General features: G+C 39.9%; 1 protein-coding gene across 1 annotated transcript in view; it reads left to right on the top strand.

Moving 5' to 3' along the window:
- The window catches only part of RFC3 (replication factor C subunit 3), a 244,840-nt gene that overhangs the window by 122,350 nt on the left and 105,802 nt on the right, over window positions 1–16,688 (top strand). The window lies entirely within an intron of this gene.

A 16,688-nucleotide genomic window follows, 5' to 3' on the forward strand; every position in this document is an offset into this window, starting at 1 on the left:
TATGACTAGTATTCGTGAGGATGTGGCTTTGATACCTGGCCCTGTTCAGTGTGTGAGTGGTGGTGTAGGTTGCAGAGGCGACTTGGGTCCGGCATTGCTGTGGCTGTGGCTAGGCCAGCAGCTGCAGTTCTGATTTGACCCCTAGCCTGGGAACTTCCATAGGTTGCAAGAGCGGCCCTTAAAAAAAAAAAAAAAAAAAAAAAAAAGGAGTTCCCGTTGTGGCACAGTGGTTAACGAATCCGACTAGGAACCATGAGGTTGCGGGTTCGGTCTCTGCCCTTGCTCAGTGGGTTAAGGATCCGGCGTTGCCGTGAGCTGTGGTGTAGGTTGCAGATACAGCTCAGATCCCGTGTTGCTGTGGCTCTGGCGTAGGCCAGTGGCTACAGCTCCAATTGGACCCCTAGCCTGGGAGCCTCCATATGCCGCAGGAGCTGCCCTAGAAATGGCAAAAAGACAACAACAAAAAAAAGAAAAAAGAAAAAAATTCCATTGGATTCCTATAAACGATTCACCAAAAAAAAAAAAAAGGAAATAAAATTTAAAAGTATCATTTAGAGTAGTATAAAAATATTTAGGCCTGTGAGAGGAAAAATCAATAAATTTAACAACTGCAAGATTTCTACTTTGTAAACTACAAAACATTACTGAGAGTGATTGAAGGAGACTGAAATTAATGGAGGAACATTTGCGGATTGGAGGATGTAATATTTTTGAGATATCAATTTTCTCCATGCTGATTAGTATAGAGTCAGTGCACTCTCAATCAAAATCCTAATAAGGCTTTTTGAAACAACTAAAAAGCATGTTCTAAAATTTACATGGAAATACAGATGACCTGGAAGAATTAAAGCATTCTTGATAAAGAAGTACAAAGTTGGAAGTCTTATAATATCAGATTTCAAGACTAATATAAAGCTGCAGTTACCAAGACAGTATAACAGACTACAGAAATAAATCAACACTTTATGGTCAGTTGGTTTTTGAGAAAGTTCAACAGGGAAAGAATTGTGTTTTGAACAAATTAATCTGTACATAGAAAATAGTTCTAGTCAAAACATAAATGGAATTTGATAAGCTGATTCTGTTTGTTTAAAAGAGAATACATGGGAAAATTTAAAACATAATTTAAATAGATAAGGAGAAATAATAAAGATTTTTTCTCTCAGATATCAAAAAACATTTTGAAGCATTAATAATTGATATATATAGTTTGATTTGTGTAGAAAGAGAAAACCAATGGAAAAGATAGATGATTTTGACATAAATTTACATGTTTTTGATTGGGGACAGTTAACTCTCCAGTTAGGGGAAAATATTGATTCCTAACTCATACTAGACATAAAAATATATTCCATAAATACAAACTAAAAGTTAATTCACAACATATAGCTAATAAGTTCTTACAAATAAATAATAAAATGTCCAAAGACTTATTATATAATCAGCAAATGTTATAACCAGGCAGCCTACAGGAGGACCAGAAAGAGGCAATAAATAAACGAAATAGGCTCATTCTCCTCCCTTTAATTACAAGAATGCAAATTTAAATAAGGATAAAATGTTAATTTTTCATCAAGTTTGTGCAACTTAGGCAAAGAAACTGATAATATTTAGTGTTAATGAGAATGTGGAGAAACAATTCACTCATACATTGCTCTTAGAAGAGAAAACCAGTGTAGCTGTTTGAGAAAGAAATCTGGGCTTTCTGAATGACATACAGTTCTGACTCAATAATGTTAATTCTGAGTGTCTCAGAAAAAACTTTACAAATGTGCAAAAACAAGCTATGTACGTAAAGGTTTCCATTCAGTCCTTGTACAACTTTTACAGTGATATGCAGACATGTTTATCAAAGGAGGATGTTGTAGTTAATAGTATGCATTAATTAGAACTTCATTTTACTGGCATAAAAAATAATGTTCAAGTCATAAGAATTTGAACATTTCTAGGAATATGCTAGAAAAAGACTAAAATTTACAACCCTCATAAATCTAACAGCAGCAACAAACTGCTTCATCTTTACCTAAGGTGCAGGATTAGCCCTTTAGTCAACTGGATTGGGCTGAAATGAAGAAGAGAATTTGGCTCTAAGTGTCTGTATCTGTAGAAGAAAAGCAGAGGCAGCCTCCCACTTCAGTTTCACAAGGGATCTGTGTCGTGGACCGTTATGATTGAATTGTGTCCCCTCAAAAAGATACGTAAGAATCCTAACTCCCAGTCAGCTCATAATGTGACCAGTTGTGAGACAGGGTCATTACAAAGTTATCAAGTTAAAATGAGATTATAGTGCAAATAGACAGGGAGAAGAGAGCCTTCTACAAGCCAAAGCGGGAGGCCTGGAACCATCCCTGTGAGGGATGGCTTTCCTTTACAGCCTACAGAAGGAACCATTCCTCCTGACACCTTCATCTCAGAATTCTAGCCTCCAAAACTCTGAGATAATACATTTCTCTTGTTTAAGCCACATAATGTGGGGTATGCTGTTATAGCACCTCTAACAAACTTATAAAGTACCTTTGTCAGGTACCTTTGTTTTGTGCTTCTATGATGTCTTATACATTTTTCTTTTGCCGGCACACTTAGTTACTTTGGAAAAATTCAACACCATTTCACTTAAACAAAGTGCTAAGGTTTCCTTTGCTGTGCAGAAACGTTTAAGTTTAATTAGGTCCCATTTCTTTATTTTTGTTTTTACTGTCATTACTCTAAAAGGTGAATCTGAGAAGATTTGCAAATGAATCAACTGACAAGGGATTAATCTCCAAAATTTATAAACACCTCCTGCACCTCAATACCAAAAAAAAAAAAAAACAAACAACCCCATCAAAAACTGGGCAGAAGATCTAAATAGACAGTTCTCCAAAGAAGACATACAGATGGTCAAAAAACACATGAAAAGATGTTCAACATCACTCATTATTAGAGAAATGCAAGTCAAAAGCACTATGAGGTGCCACCTTACCCCAGCCAGAATGGCCATCATCAAAAAGTCTACAAACAATAAGGGCTGGAGAGGGTATAGAGAAGAAGGAACCCTAGTACACTGTTGGTGGGATTGTAAATTGGTGCAACCACTGTGGAAAACAGTATGGAGATTCCTCAGAAAGCTAAAAAAAGAACTAGCATTCAATCCAGCAATAGATTGATAGATCCTGGGCATCTATCCACAGAAAACCATGACTTGAAAAGACATATGTACTCCAATGTTCATTGCAGCACTATTTAGGTTTAGGGTTAGGGTTAGGGTTAGGGTTAGCCAAGACATGGAAATAACCTAAATGTCCATCGACAGAGGAGTGGATCAAGAAGATGTGGTACATATACACCATGGAATATTACTCAGCCATTACATGGATAGACCTAGAGATTATCATGCTAAGTAAAGTCAGTCATACAATGAGACATCAACATCAAATGCTTTCACTGACATGTGAAATCTGAAAAAAGGACAGACTGAACTTCTTTGCAGAACAGACACTGACTCACAGACTTTGAAAAACTTATGGTTTCCAAAGGAGACAGTTCAGGACAGTTGTGGGGTTGTGGGATGGAAATCCTATAAAATTGGAATGTGATGATCATTGTACAACTGTAAATGTAATAAATTCATTGAGTAATAAAATAAAAAATAAATAAATTTTAAAAAGTGCTAAGGGAACAAAGAATTGTACAAACATGTAGAAGGATAGCTAATGGGATCAGAGGAAAAGACAGACAATATGATAATTATGGCTCTATTTGCTCTGAAGCTTTGTGGCCTTATTATTGTACTTCCTACCTTTACTGATATTCTGAACTGTCTAGCCACCATGTTCCAAAAATATTCCCCACTGTAATTTTAGTTTCCCTGAAAGCAACTCTAAGACAAGGACTTGGTATGGGTCATTTATTGGGAAGTGGTCAATGTAAGCACAGGAAAGGAAAATGGGAAACTGAGAAGGGAAAGAGAAATTGAGAAGGAAGGAGAGCCACTAAAAGTTGTGTCACCTGATGCGCAATTCCATTGGGGAACCCTGAGGAAGAGGGTAGACACATCTCAGAGTTGTCCCTCCACAGACTAGGAAGCTAAGGTATTTATCCTCCCAGTCCTGTCTATTGTTTGAAAATGCTCTGGGGGTATTAAATGTATTGAGCTCTGCAGCCACTTTGGTCCTGGCATGTGTTTAAACTCCCACAGAGCTGGGAAAAGCCACCAGCAGAGAAACAGAAGGATGTGGGCACTTGGGCTGGGCAGTCAGTCACTGGTATGTGAGATACTGTCAACCCAGCAAAGTGAACTCAGAAGTTGGTCAGTATGTGGAGGGAGCATCTAATCAGCGGCATCTGCTGTGGTACCCTAGGAAAGCTGGTTACGGAAAGATTACGGCAGTGATATAAAAATGGGTGTAGACACATGAGATCTTTAAGTCTGGGAGAGTTATGCCTCCTGCTTGGTTTTTGTTTCTCAGGATTGCTTTGGTGATTCTGGGTCTTTTGTGGTTCCATATAAATGTTTGGATTGTTTGTTCTAGTTCTGTGAAAAATGTCATGGGTAATTTGATAGGGATTGCATTGAATCTGTAGATTGCTTTGGGTAGGATGGCCATTTTTACAATATTGATTTTCCCAATCCAGGAACATGGAATATCTTTCCATTTCTTTACATCTTCTTTGATTTCTTTGATGAAAGTTTTATAGTTCTCGGCATATAGGTCCTTTACCTCCTTGGTCAGGTGTATTCCGAGGTATTTGATTTTGTGAGGTGCAATTTTAAAAGGTATCGTATTTTTGTATTCCTTTTCTAATATTTCATTGCTGGTATACAGAAATGCAACTGACTTCTGAAAGTTCATCTTATATCCTGCTACTTTGCTGAATTTATGAATCAGTTCAAGGAGTTTTGGGGTTGAGTCCTTCGGGTTTTCTATGTATAGTATCATGTCATCTGCATACAGTGACAGTTTGATCTCTTCTCTTCCTATATGGATGCCTTTTATTTCTTTTGTTTGTCTAATTGCTGTGGCTAGGACTTCGAAAACTATGCTGAAGAGCAGTGGTGAGAGTGGGCATCCCTGTCTTGTTCCAGATTTGAGTGAGAAGGCTTGCAACTCACAAGGGCTTAATCTCTAGAATATATAAACAACTTATACAACCCAACAGCAAAAAAGCTGATCAATCAATGGAAAAATGGGCAAAAGACCTGAATAGACATTTCTCCAAAGAAGATATACAGATGGCCAACAAACACATGAAAAAATGCTCAACATCGCTGATTATAAGAGAAATGCAAATCAAAATTACCATGAGATATCACCTCACACCAGTCAGAATGGCCATCATTAATAAATCCACAAATAACAAGTGCTGGAGGGGCTGTGGAGAAAAGGGAACCCTCCTGCACTGTTGGTGGGAATGTCAACTGGTACAGCCACTATGGAGAACAGTTTGGAGATACCTTAGAAATCTATACATAGAACTTCCATATGACCCCGCAATCCCACTCTTGGGCATCTATCCGGACAAAACTCTACTTAAAAGAGGCACGTGCACCCGCATGTTCACTGCAGCACTATTCACAATAGCCAGGACATGGAAACAACCCACATGTCCATCGACAGATGATTGGATTCGGAAGAGGTGGTATATATACACAGTGGAATACTACTCAGCCATAAAAAGGAATGACATAATGCCATTTGCAGCAACATGGATGGAGCTAGAGAATCTCATCCTGAGTGAAATGAGCCAGAAAGACAAAGACAAATACCATATGATATCACTTATAACTGGAATCTAATATCCAGCACAAATGAACATCTCCTCAGAAAAGAAAATCATGGACTTGGAGAAGAGACTTGTGGCTGCCTGATGGGAGGGGGAGGGAGTGGGAGGGATCGGGAGCTTGGGCTTATCAGACACAAGTTAGAATAGATGTACAAGGAGATCCTGCTGAATAGCATTGAGAACTTTGTCTAGATACTCATGTTGCAACAGAAGAAAGGGTGGGGGAAAAAATGTAATTGTAATGTATACATGTAAGGATAACCTGACCCCCTTGCTGTACAGTGGGAACATAAAAAAAATTATTAAAAAAAAAAAAAGAAGAACTCATGTCCCTGGAAATCAAAAATGAAAGACTATATTCCTAAATCACAATTGAACTCACAAGTAAACTAAATTATTTTTTTTCGTTGTTTTTTTTGGGGGGGGGCGGCAGTTTAGGGCCACACCTGAGACATATGGAGGTTCCCAGGCTAGGGGGTCTAGTAGGAGCTGCAGCCACCAGCCGACACCACAGCCACAGCCACAGCCACGCTAGATCCAAGCCACATCTGCGACGTACACCACAGCTCACGGCAACGCTGGATTCTTAACCCACTGAGCAAGGCCAGGGATTGAACCTGCAACCTCATGGTTCCTAGTTGGATTCATTTTTGCTGTATCATGACGGGAACCACTACATTCTTATTTCCAAGTGATTAGAATGTTTGGAATACATGCAGTGATTCATTTGGTACATTTCAATAGTAAGTAATAGGATGAAGTCCTGGGCTGGATTTTTGTAAAAGCTAGTTGAATAAAACTATGTGTAGTCGGGAAATGCACCATCTGTGGACTAGGATAGAGTAACGCAAATAACCATACTGTTTATGATGTACGTTGGGTATGGACTGAGTGCTCAGGCAGAAGCGAAAGATTATTTTTCTTGGATATTGGGGCATTAAAGAGACTAGATGAAAGAGTTTTCCCTAGTCTCTGAGTTTGGCCCTAAATGTTGACTAGGGGTTTCCAGGCTGGACAACAAGGGTAGAGGGGGTTGGCTATTCCAGGAGCGGTAGCCAGATTAGCAAATGAAAAGAAGCATCTAAGGACATGGTAGTTCAAGGTGGCTGCAATCCTAAATTGCAGAATTTGACTTTTATCACTAGACAATAGGGAGCTATGAGGTTTTTTACAAGGAAAGGGGTATTTTAGATTTTACTGTTGGAAAAGCTATTTTGGCAGCAGTGGAATTTGAATTTGAATGAGGAGATGTAAAGAGGGATGCTATTCATGTGACTATTGCACAAATGCCCATGTGCTAAGATCCTGAACTAGAGCAGGGGATCAGTAAGCATTTCTGCGTTGGAGGAAGAAAGATCGAAATTGATGAAACTCAGTGCCTAGAAGTACTTAGACCTAAAGGAGAAAGATGCTGGGGAGTCCTTCCAGATTTCTGATTGGGTGTGTGGGAGAGCCAATTTCTGGAACTGAGAAGTAGGCTTGCTAGTTTGTGGGTGGTAATGATGAGTTCAGGTTTGGGGATATTGAGTTGGAACTGTGGAAATACAACCCATCATCACTAAGTGTGAAGGCCCTTCACCTCTTAGCTCTGAAAGCAGAAAAAAAACCAACAAACAAGGAAACAAGCAAAAAAACAAATTTTAAAAAGTTGTGATGAATTTGTAGAAAATTATCAATAGCTTAAGTGCTTTAGAGGGAAGTCCTCTGACCATTAGAAAAATAAAATGTCTTCTGGGTTAAATTCTATGAAATTGCTTATATTTGGCTGTTTTTGATTTACATAAAAAGGTAGTTTTATATGGTCCATCAAATAGTTTGCTGGCTTTGGGAAAGAATCTTACAAGAGATTTTCTTTAGATTTTACTAAGGAAATAAAGATTATTAACTGTTGAAAATAATCTTCCAAGGGAAATAAAACTAGTGACAGAAAGGTTATCAAGCCAATATATCTACCTTTTATTACTTAAGTTTCAGGTCTCATAGGACAGGTCAATGATGCCCACCCAAGTTGGTAGAACTCTGACCTGGGAGGTAAGTGGTAGTGACTGGGAGTCTTGCTGGGCTCTTCTTCCAAGAACTCTGCGGGAGAGACCAGAAAGTACTCTCCCCATTTCTCCCAAGTCCCCACACCAGTGTCCTACAGCATTTCCCACACGGAGAGGTATCTCTTGGAACGTTAAAGAAAGAACTAAGTGTAGCCGGCACCAGTTAAGTCTTGGAGACAGAGTTTTGAGGAAGAGAAAGAACAGCTTTATTGCTCTGCCAGGCGAAGGAGGACACAGCAGGCTAAGGCCTCAAAACTCTGTCCTGTCCTGAGAGGGGATAGCAAGGGGTTTTGTAGGTTTAGCTCCGAAGACAGTGTTGTTGATTAAGGTTGATTAAGGTTATTGATTAAGGGTTATTGATTAAGGTGTCTGTATCATTCTTCATCCATAGATGGTTTCAGAGTCATCACATCCAGTGTCAGTTGGTCCGGTGATGGTTTCTGGTTGTTTTCAGGGTTATCATTCATTGACCTTTTCTCTGGAAGGAAGATTGCTTACAGGGAAGGGGTGTTAGGGACGTTTCAATTACAAAAGAAAACACTAGGCGTAACAGAACTCTAACTAGAAAGTACCAATTAGTACAGAAGGCAGTTCAGCAAGGAAGAGATCGTTTGTGAAAAGTCAGACACCTAGTTATATTACGAGGTGCAATATAACTCTAACTGGAACGTAAACATTAGCAATAAGTTAGTGTCAAGGCAGGACATGGCGTAATGGAGACTGTTTTAACGAGTTTTTAGCTGTAACAATATTTCCTAGTTATTAACTCTTGAGTCAGCCTTTTAAGATTGGGGGGAGGCTAAAGGAAATGCCTTGTTACTACAAAACACAGAGATTTAGGGTCTGGTACAGTTTCATAAGGACTCCTGGAAGTTTCATTTACCTTTCATGTAGGTTAAACTGAAGAATTCTTCTTTGTTAGCCAAAAGGAAGAGTAAAACATTTTTGGACTTTTCAAATAGGAGGAAAAAAAATACATGGAGAGATGATATTTTCCTCGGTGACTGATGCCAGGAACATTTTGTTTTGATAAGTTCAATTCTGCCGTCATTATATTACAGTCAAAATAGAGTTTTTGACTGAATTATACATTTCTCTTCTAAGCTGCTCCTGCTCTCTGGAACTGAGATACTTCCCAGTTCAAAATTATTTCTGCCTTTCAGATTTATACTGACATTAGTATAAAACAATAGAAGAAAAATGAAAATATATTCATGCAGCTGTTTCTGCATATCACCTTTAATCTTCTGTATACTTTAAAATATGTGCTTCTCAGAGAGGAAGAGAGAGAGAGAGAGATCTATTTTTGCTTTATGTGAGTATAAAAGTAATTTGTTGCCATGGCGATATATTTTTTCCATCCTCTATTGTCCAAACACAGCCTTTGCTTCAGGTTTTGGGTAAACAGTCCCTCTCTCTGGCCTCCGTTTACAGTACTGTGCTCCACTGACCACTTCAGGTCAAACACAAGCTAGTCTACAAGATCAAGGATTACATTTAACAGAGATTTTTATTTTTTGATGCTTGTGTCAACATGAGCTTTTGACAGAGTTAGGAAGAGGGCGTTTCAAATTCCTGAGACCCTTGATTTGGCAAATGCTAAAGTGTAGTGTTCCAATTTCCATGGCTTTTTTTTTTTCCTCCAAAAGAACCACCCCCTGTTTTAACCCTATGCAATTCAAAACCCAGGCTAGTCCACATTCACCTAGCATTACATTCACCAGGCTCCCAGTCTACAGGGATTGTTTTTCTATTAATTCTGTTTTTAAAATGTTAGGAGCTAGCAACTTTTCCATTGTTTTGTAAACAAAAATCTGAGCCCTCACTATTTTCAATTTAAGGAAGATGTAGTAGAAGAAAAAAAAAGCAAATAGTCTGGAGAATCAATCCATAGGCTCAAAGGAATTGAATAAACGAACAATTAAAGAAAGCTGCTTTAAAGACAAGACAAATTAGGAAAGATGAAGAAAGAGAGGTGAGGTAGAAAACAATTTTAGGCCAAGTTCTGAGGATATGTGCTTCTGTATGGTGGTGGGATCTGGGAGAGGGGGACTTGATGGTGGGAAAGAGAAGTATGCAAGGAGGAAAGGCAGCGGGAAACATAGGAAGTTGTTTAATACGTGAGCAATTTTAGTTCTATATTTGCTAAAACAACAAACCAGTATTATTGGTCAAAGTATAAAACCCCCGAAGTCAAGGGTCACTTATAAGTTCACCCACATAGCCTGCTTTTGGATGGGACAAAAGACGTGAATACACAAGAATAGATCATTTACACATAAGTTAAATATTTGTTGAACATCTACCTGGGCAAGGCATCATGCTGGCCTTGAAAAAAGTAAACGGAAGTAGAGTAATACAAAGACCGAATAAACTGAAAGAGGCCGTTTTATGTAAATACATAAAAAGTAGCTAATTATACAAAAGCCATGTGAGTTGTATAGATAGATCAGGTTTATGGCCGTTTGGAGGCAGTGGGGATTCCTTTCACTGTGGGGGATCACAGACCAAGATGAGAACTAGCTTTTGCAGAACAGACTGAGTTTAGAAAGATGCAAAGAAGAGGGAAAGGAAACCCTTCTTCTCCGCTGGGTACCAAACCAATGGAGCATCGTTAAAGAGATTGTTGAGGGAATAGGAAGCTGGATTGAACACCATTTCGCAGAGTTAAGACTGAAACAGGCTTCCTACTCTCTACTCTGCATCTCAACACTAAATACCCACAGAGATCCCACTGGGCCTGAAGTACATATTCAAAACTCATTCTCAACCAGCTGGATGAATGAGGACCTCACGATTGCTGTCAACATCCACTTGGAGGCAGAAAATAAAGTGGTGTAGTAACCTCGTGTGAAGATGTAGCTCATGTTTGACAAAGCGCTAAGAGTAAAAAAGGAAGCGTGGGATCTGCTCTGGGTCTTGGCATCACCAGCATGACCACTGGAAAATGGTTCAATGGATGGCAATTTCTAACAAAATTCATTATTACCGTTTCCTTTGTGAGACGTATGGGCGTCAGAGATGCTGTGTTTTACCTTCTCCTAGGTGGAGAGCTTGGATTTTGGCCATTATCATTATTTGGTGGAAGTAAAAATGAAGGAAAAGGAGAGCAGCTGTTCTGTTCCTCCCACGGGCCTGCTGGAAACCAAACGCTGTGGCACAGTCTCTCCATGTACCATGTAACCCGATCTTCATATTAACCCACTGATGTCGATACAATTGGATCTATTATATAGAGACATAAATTGACTTAGGGACTAGGGTAAAGGAACTTGACTAAGGTCAAGTAACAAATAAGTGGGCAGACCCAAGATCTGAATCCATATTCATAACTCCAAAGCCCACATTCTACACACACACACACACACACAGATGATACAGTAGTTCAGCTGAAGTTAGGCAATGTGTAAGAAACAGTGGGAAGTTAATCTGCAAAGGATCTTAGCAAAGTAAGAACTTAAATTTGTTTCCAGGAAACCCAAAGCTTCTGGAACTTTTCCTTTGAGCAAGGAGATTGCACAACCTGGCATACTTCAACTGATTTGGGGTAAAATTCAGCCTAGAATGTATATTATAACATGAAAATAAGCCACTTAACACTTAAAGTTTATGACAAATAACTTTTAAAAAATGGATACAAAGATAACGAATGGTTCATCATTGTCTAGTTTGCTATTGCTCACTACGAAGCATCCTGAAATTCAGTTGCTTAAAACAAGAGTCATTTATTACTGCTTATGCATCTGCAGGTTGGCAGGAGGTGGCTGGTCTAGGCTGGGCTCGGCTGGATGGCTCTGCTTCTTATTGCATCTGTGGTCTGGATGGGATGTATTTCTCCATGTATTTCTCATCCTCCCTGAACCACTAGTTAAGAAGTGCCCTTCTCAGAGTTCTCGTTGTGGCTCAGCAGGTTGCAAACCTAACTAGAATCCCTGAGGATGCGGGTTCATTCCCTGGCCTTGCTCAATAGGTTGGGGATCCTACGTTGCCATGAACTGAGGTGCTGAGGTGTAGGTTGCAGACATGACTCGGATCTGGCATTGCTATGGCTGTGTCTTAGATTGGCAGCTGCAGCTCTATATGGACCCCTAGCCTGGGAACTTACATGTGCCACAAGTGTGGCCCTGAAAATTTAAAAAAAAAAAAAAGGCAAAAAAAAGAAAGAAAAAAATTCTTCTCCTTGTGATGGTTGTGGTTCAAGACAGCAAGCAGAAACCCACAGGCCCCTTAAGATCCAAGATCAGATCTGGCTCCTATTGGACAGAGTGGATCACGTGGCTAATCTCAAAACCAAGGGACAGGGAAATATATCCCACCCGTTTTGGGGGGAGAAGCTTCAAAGTCACATGGCAAAAGGTGTGACTACAAGGAGGGGTAAAGAAATGGGCTAATCATGAAATCGACGTCATCGTCATCAAGATTCACACTGAATCAGTGCTGAGTAGGTTCTGAATTTATAGGTTCCATTTAAGAGACTGTTACTTTTAGTTAAATCCAATGTTAGTAATAGATTGAGAGTAGTAAAATCTAGGTCTCTGCAGGTGGACCTTGATTTCCTTTCCTCATCTGCAAAACAAAAGGTTTGTACCAGGCAACCTCTGTGGTCCCTTCTAACTCAGGGATTCGAAGGTTTCTCTTATTCTCCCTCATCCTATTGTTCTAAGTTATAACCAAATACAAACAGAGTCAAATGAAATTTCTGCTCTAATGTATATTCTATAACAAATTAATGGAGAAATTCTTAGGAAAATTTTCAATACTGTAAATTTCAAGAACTCCAAATATATGTTAAAATTCCATTTTGATTAGAAAAAACGATCTGTACTCTTCACAGAATAATCACTGCTAAGACTTTTGAGTCACCTGTGTCTAATACATATTTAATATGCTCTTTATAGAAAAGAAAGCACGGACGGAATAGCATTGTTATAAAGCCTGACAGTTCACAGGTTATCTTTTAACAAATGCGGGTGGACCTTTGGAGCATCACTTGAAACAGCAGAACACTGAGGAAGTACATTTGGGCAACCTCACTAAGAGTCTTTTTACCTCTCTGTACTCTGTTCCTCTCCCAAGCCCTCTCCCTTACAGTGAGAACTATCTCTTCTAGGGATTTTTCAAATGTGTGGGGGTACAGAAGCAATGGATTGAAGCCAAGGTCAGGGGTTGTGAGGGAAGTGATTGGCAGCATGCCATTGCCTCCTGAGGCTGCAGTAACAGAGGGCTGAAAACTACGGTCTACCACCCACCCCTTCTCCTTGCAGCTATGCAGTTCCTTCAGTTCTGCTCTCCTGTTTTCTTTCATCTTCTCTTAATTTTTACATACTTGGTTGGTAATATGGCATCTCATTTGGACTTTCATAAATGGGTATTTTGCTCTCATATATTACCCAAGTCGCTTAGCTTTCTGGGGTTACTGTATCCTGTAAAATTGAACTCAAACTGGTTTATGCCTATAACCAGAGGGAACTCTAGGGTTTCACGAGGTCTTAATTTCCTTCCCACCACCCTGGCTTTGTGTCTCCACTGCTGCTGAATCTGAGGTCTCTGTGAACCCCTCATCTCTGGGATGTTCTTTCCTTTCCACACTATGCTGACTTTCTGAGCACCCCTTCCCTCTATCCTCTCCTCCCCAAATTTCCACAGACCCAAGGCTGAGGGTTAAGTAAACTTGGCAAAATTCTAGGAAGGTAAAGGGGCATGAGTTCACATGCAGTCCTGGAAACAGCATAACAATGAGTATTTAGAAAGCCCTGTAATTAAAAATTCTGCAGCCCTGCTCCGTGACCAGGGCTTTCTTGTGGAGAATATTTCCACTCCAGCAACTGGTTGTCTCATGAAGCCCCTCTCTGTGCTGTACCTTGGCTGCCTCTCAGAAGACCGCGAAAGGTTCCCAGGCTATTATATTGAACAGTTGTCTGTAGCCCCCATCCTCACCAAATTCCAAGAGACTTTAGGTAGACACAAACCGTAAAGTACTTTACCAGAGGCTTCTCTTCTAGGACTATTTGTTCCAATTTCAGCAACTCAAAGCCTTGATAAGACAGTGTTTCTAAAATCATCGTCAGCTCAAATGCTTTGTTAGGACTGTCTTAGAATAGGGACATTGTCTATGCTGCCAACAGCACTGTCATCATCGTGCCCATGCCAATGTGCACAACAGGAGTGGCCACAGGCATTGTGTTTTCATTGCTGTTTTGAAAAACATTTTGTTTCTGCTCTAGATAACTATGACACCTCAGTACAGAAAAATTGGTGATAAGTGGCCATAGTTCATACATGGAATCAAGGGTGCTGGGATAAGGCTATAGAAGCAATTCAGATTTTGCTTAGGAGCCCATGGCTTGGAGGTGATCAGGGGAAGAAGTTTGGAAATGAACCCCAGATCAGGCTAAGGAGAGCCCTGGATGAAAAGCATTTGGATTTTTCTTTGTGAATGATCCCCATCACTCACAAAACCAATGATAGTTTTTCAGTAGAATCGTTTTCATCTTTACAGTTTTGCTTTAGGGAAATATTTCATGAGTAGGATGGAATCGACTGGGGTGGTCAAGTGGGAAAAGAGACATAGAAGTCCATAAAAAGACTATGGCAGAAATTTCTTTGTATGCATTGTGTGTATAATAAATATAGAATTGAGGCAGTTTATTTTAATACCTCACTTATGTGCTGGGCATCTATAAAGGGCATGCAGCCTGTTCGGTTTATTGTTTCAGTGAATTGAGGACTATCCTGTCGGTTGAAAAAGTCATTGCTATTATTTTTGGAGGTAACCCTTAAAAACAACTGATAAGAAACTTAGGAATTAGGAAGATCTTTTCCATTCATATATGGCAATCAAAATACTTTGGTATTTTCTACACTTATTAACTTTGATTTCTACAGAACTAAGGGACATATTTGTAGGGATCCGTGTGGCAGTTGCAGAGTGGCTGTCAGAGCCCCCTCAAGGCAGCCACAACCAGTACACGTATCAGAATTGACTTTCCGTTAGAACCATCTCCTGATACAAATGTCATAACCCTGACTGTTGTGAATGATGAAATTGTCTTTCAGAGGAATGGAATTGGCTCAATTCAATGTCGCTTGTTCCACCCAGAAGCCTGTCTTCTGACTATGCATGTGGGGTCTGGAGTTTGAGGAGAAGGGGAAGGACATGGGGTTGTAGAAAGTATTCACTTTCTCCTTCACACTTTTCTGTATTGTTTTCATTTCTTCATATGCATAAATTGACTTTATAGTAAACATAATAAGCAAATAAGCAAAACATGTCATCCTAGGGCACTACAGTATTCCTATTGCTTCATGGTGACTCAACTGGGGCATCTAAAATTAAGTTGAGAAACTAACCTTGTGACAGCTGTTTCAGACTTCTGCTTCAATGCTGTTGAACTATTTGGAAGTGAAGCGGAGGTGAGTAGGAATTAAAGGAAATTACATCTAATGTAGCATCTGGAGCTTCAGTCTATATTCTTTGGTCTACTTCATCTCTTTCAAGATACACCTGCTGGAATAAATCAATGTTAGTAATTTAATACAATTAGGATGAAGTCAGGATTAGAGCTGCCTTGTAACAAATTCTCCTTCAGCATCAGAGCGTTTTGAATCTACCCATTGAGTTCTGGTCCCTAGAAAAGAGGAAGAGAGAGACATAGTTACTACATATGAGGAAAGTATATTTAGTGTGTACTTGTTTTTACCCAAGCCCTATGATAGGACTTCCTTGTGTTAACAAAGCAATACCCACTAATATCCTTTGCATAGAGGAAGAATCAAATTTAGATGGGGTGAGTAATTTATCAAAAATCACACGTAAGGGATGGAGTCATATCTTAGAATGCTTTTTGTCTCTCAAGTCTTGCTTTCTCCCCATACAATATGTTCCTTCACATAATAATTCTTAGGTGATTATTAGGGTATAAACCATTGTGATTCTCTGAAGTAACTGAGTATGTATAGCCCAGAAAAGGCAGGGCCAAGATGGTAGGCACTGGATCCAGAAGCTTCCTTTCCTGCCCAAGCTGAACTTGGCAAATATGTTCCTAGAGGCTGGACCTCAGGAGGATGAAGCAATCACCAAGTGGTGTTTAATTATTTATTTTTAATGAGCTGGTGCAATTGCTTGGACTGGACAGTAAGTAAACATCCTGCCGGAGAGAGAGGCAGATAGGGAGAAGTAGTGGAAACAAGTTCTTAGTTCCCTTTAAAATTGTTCAGTATAATTCGTTCGGGTTGGTAGCCCGGGAAGGAAGCTCTTTTCCTGTCCAGTTCTGACTGTGATTGCTGTGCCACTGTTTGCCCATCTTTCTGACTCTGCATGCTCCTTGCTCTCTGGGTTCAGAAGTAAACATTCTGCTGCATTTACAATGAAGAGAATAACTACCAGAAAAAGCCCATGTGAATTAATATATGTGAACATGTTCCTGTCAGCAAAACTGGAGTGTTGAGTTGGACACTTGGAAGTGAAAGGCAAACACATCAATGCGGTGGGCAGAGCAGCCATCCAGACGTAATGCTCGACAAGACTGTGCTTTCCTCCTGCGTCCCTTCTCCTCACAGCCTCACTCCACGTTTCCTAGATGTCTGGCTCTGCCTTGGTTCCACAATGGCCTGCTCTCCATTGTCAGGATGGAGATTTGAGCCAATCCCTGTACCTCGAGAGAATGGCAGTGAAAGTGCCTTTCCCCTAAATTACTTGGAAAATGGCCTCAATTTCCTTTTTCATTTTTGCGAGGGCAGAGACCTGGGTTGTAGCTGAGAGGGTCTAACCCACCTAGGCCATTATTGAGCGACTTCTGCAGGGCCATTTCTAAAAATGCTGCTGGGTAGTCACTGCTGCCTAGCTTAGCTGCTAGAATATTATGGCTTTGAACTTTCTTA

Source organism: Phacochoerus africanus, chromosome 13, assembly GCF_016906955.1.
Source record: "Phacochoerus africanus isolate WHEZ1 chromosome 13, ROS_Pafr_v1, whole genome shotgun sequence".
Taxonomy (NCBI): domain Eukaryota; kingdom Metazoa; phylum Chordata; class Mammalia; order Artiodactyla; family Suidae; genus Phacochoerus; species Phacochoerus africanus.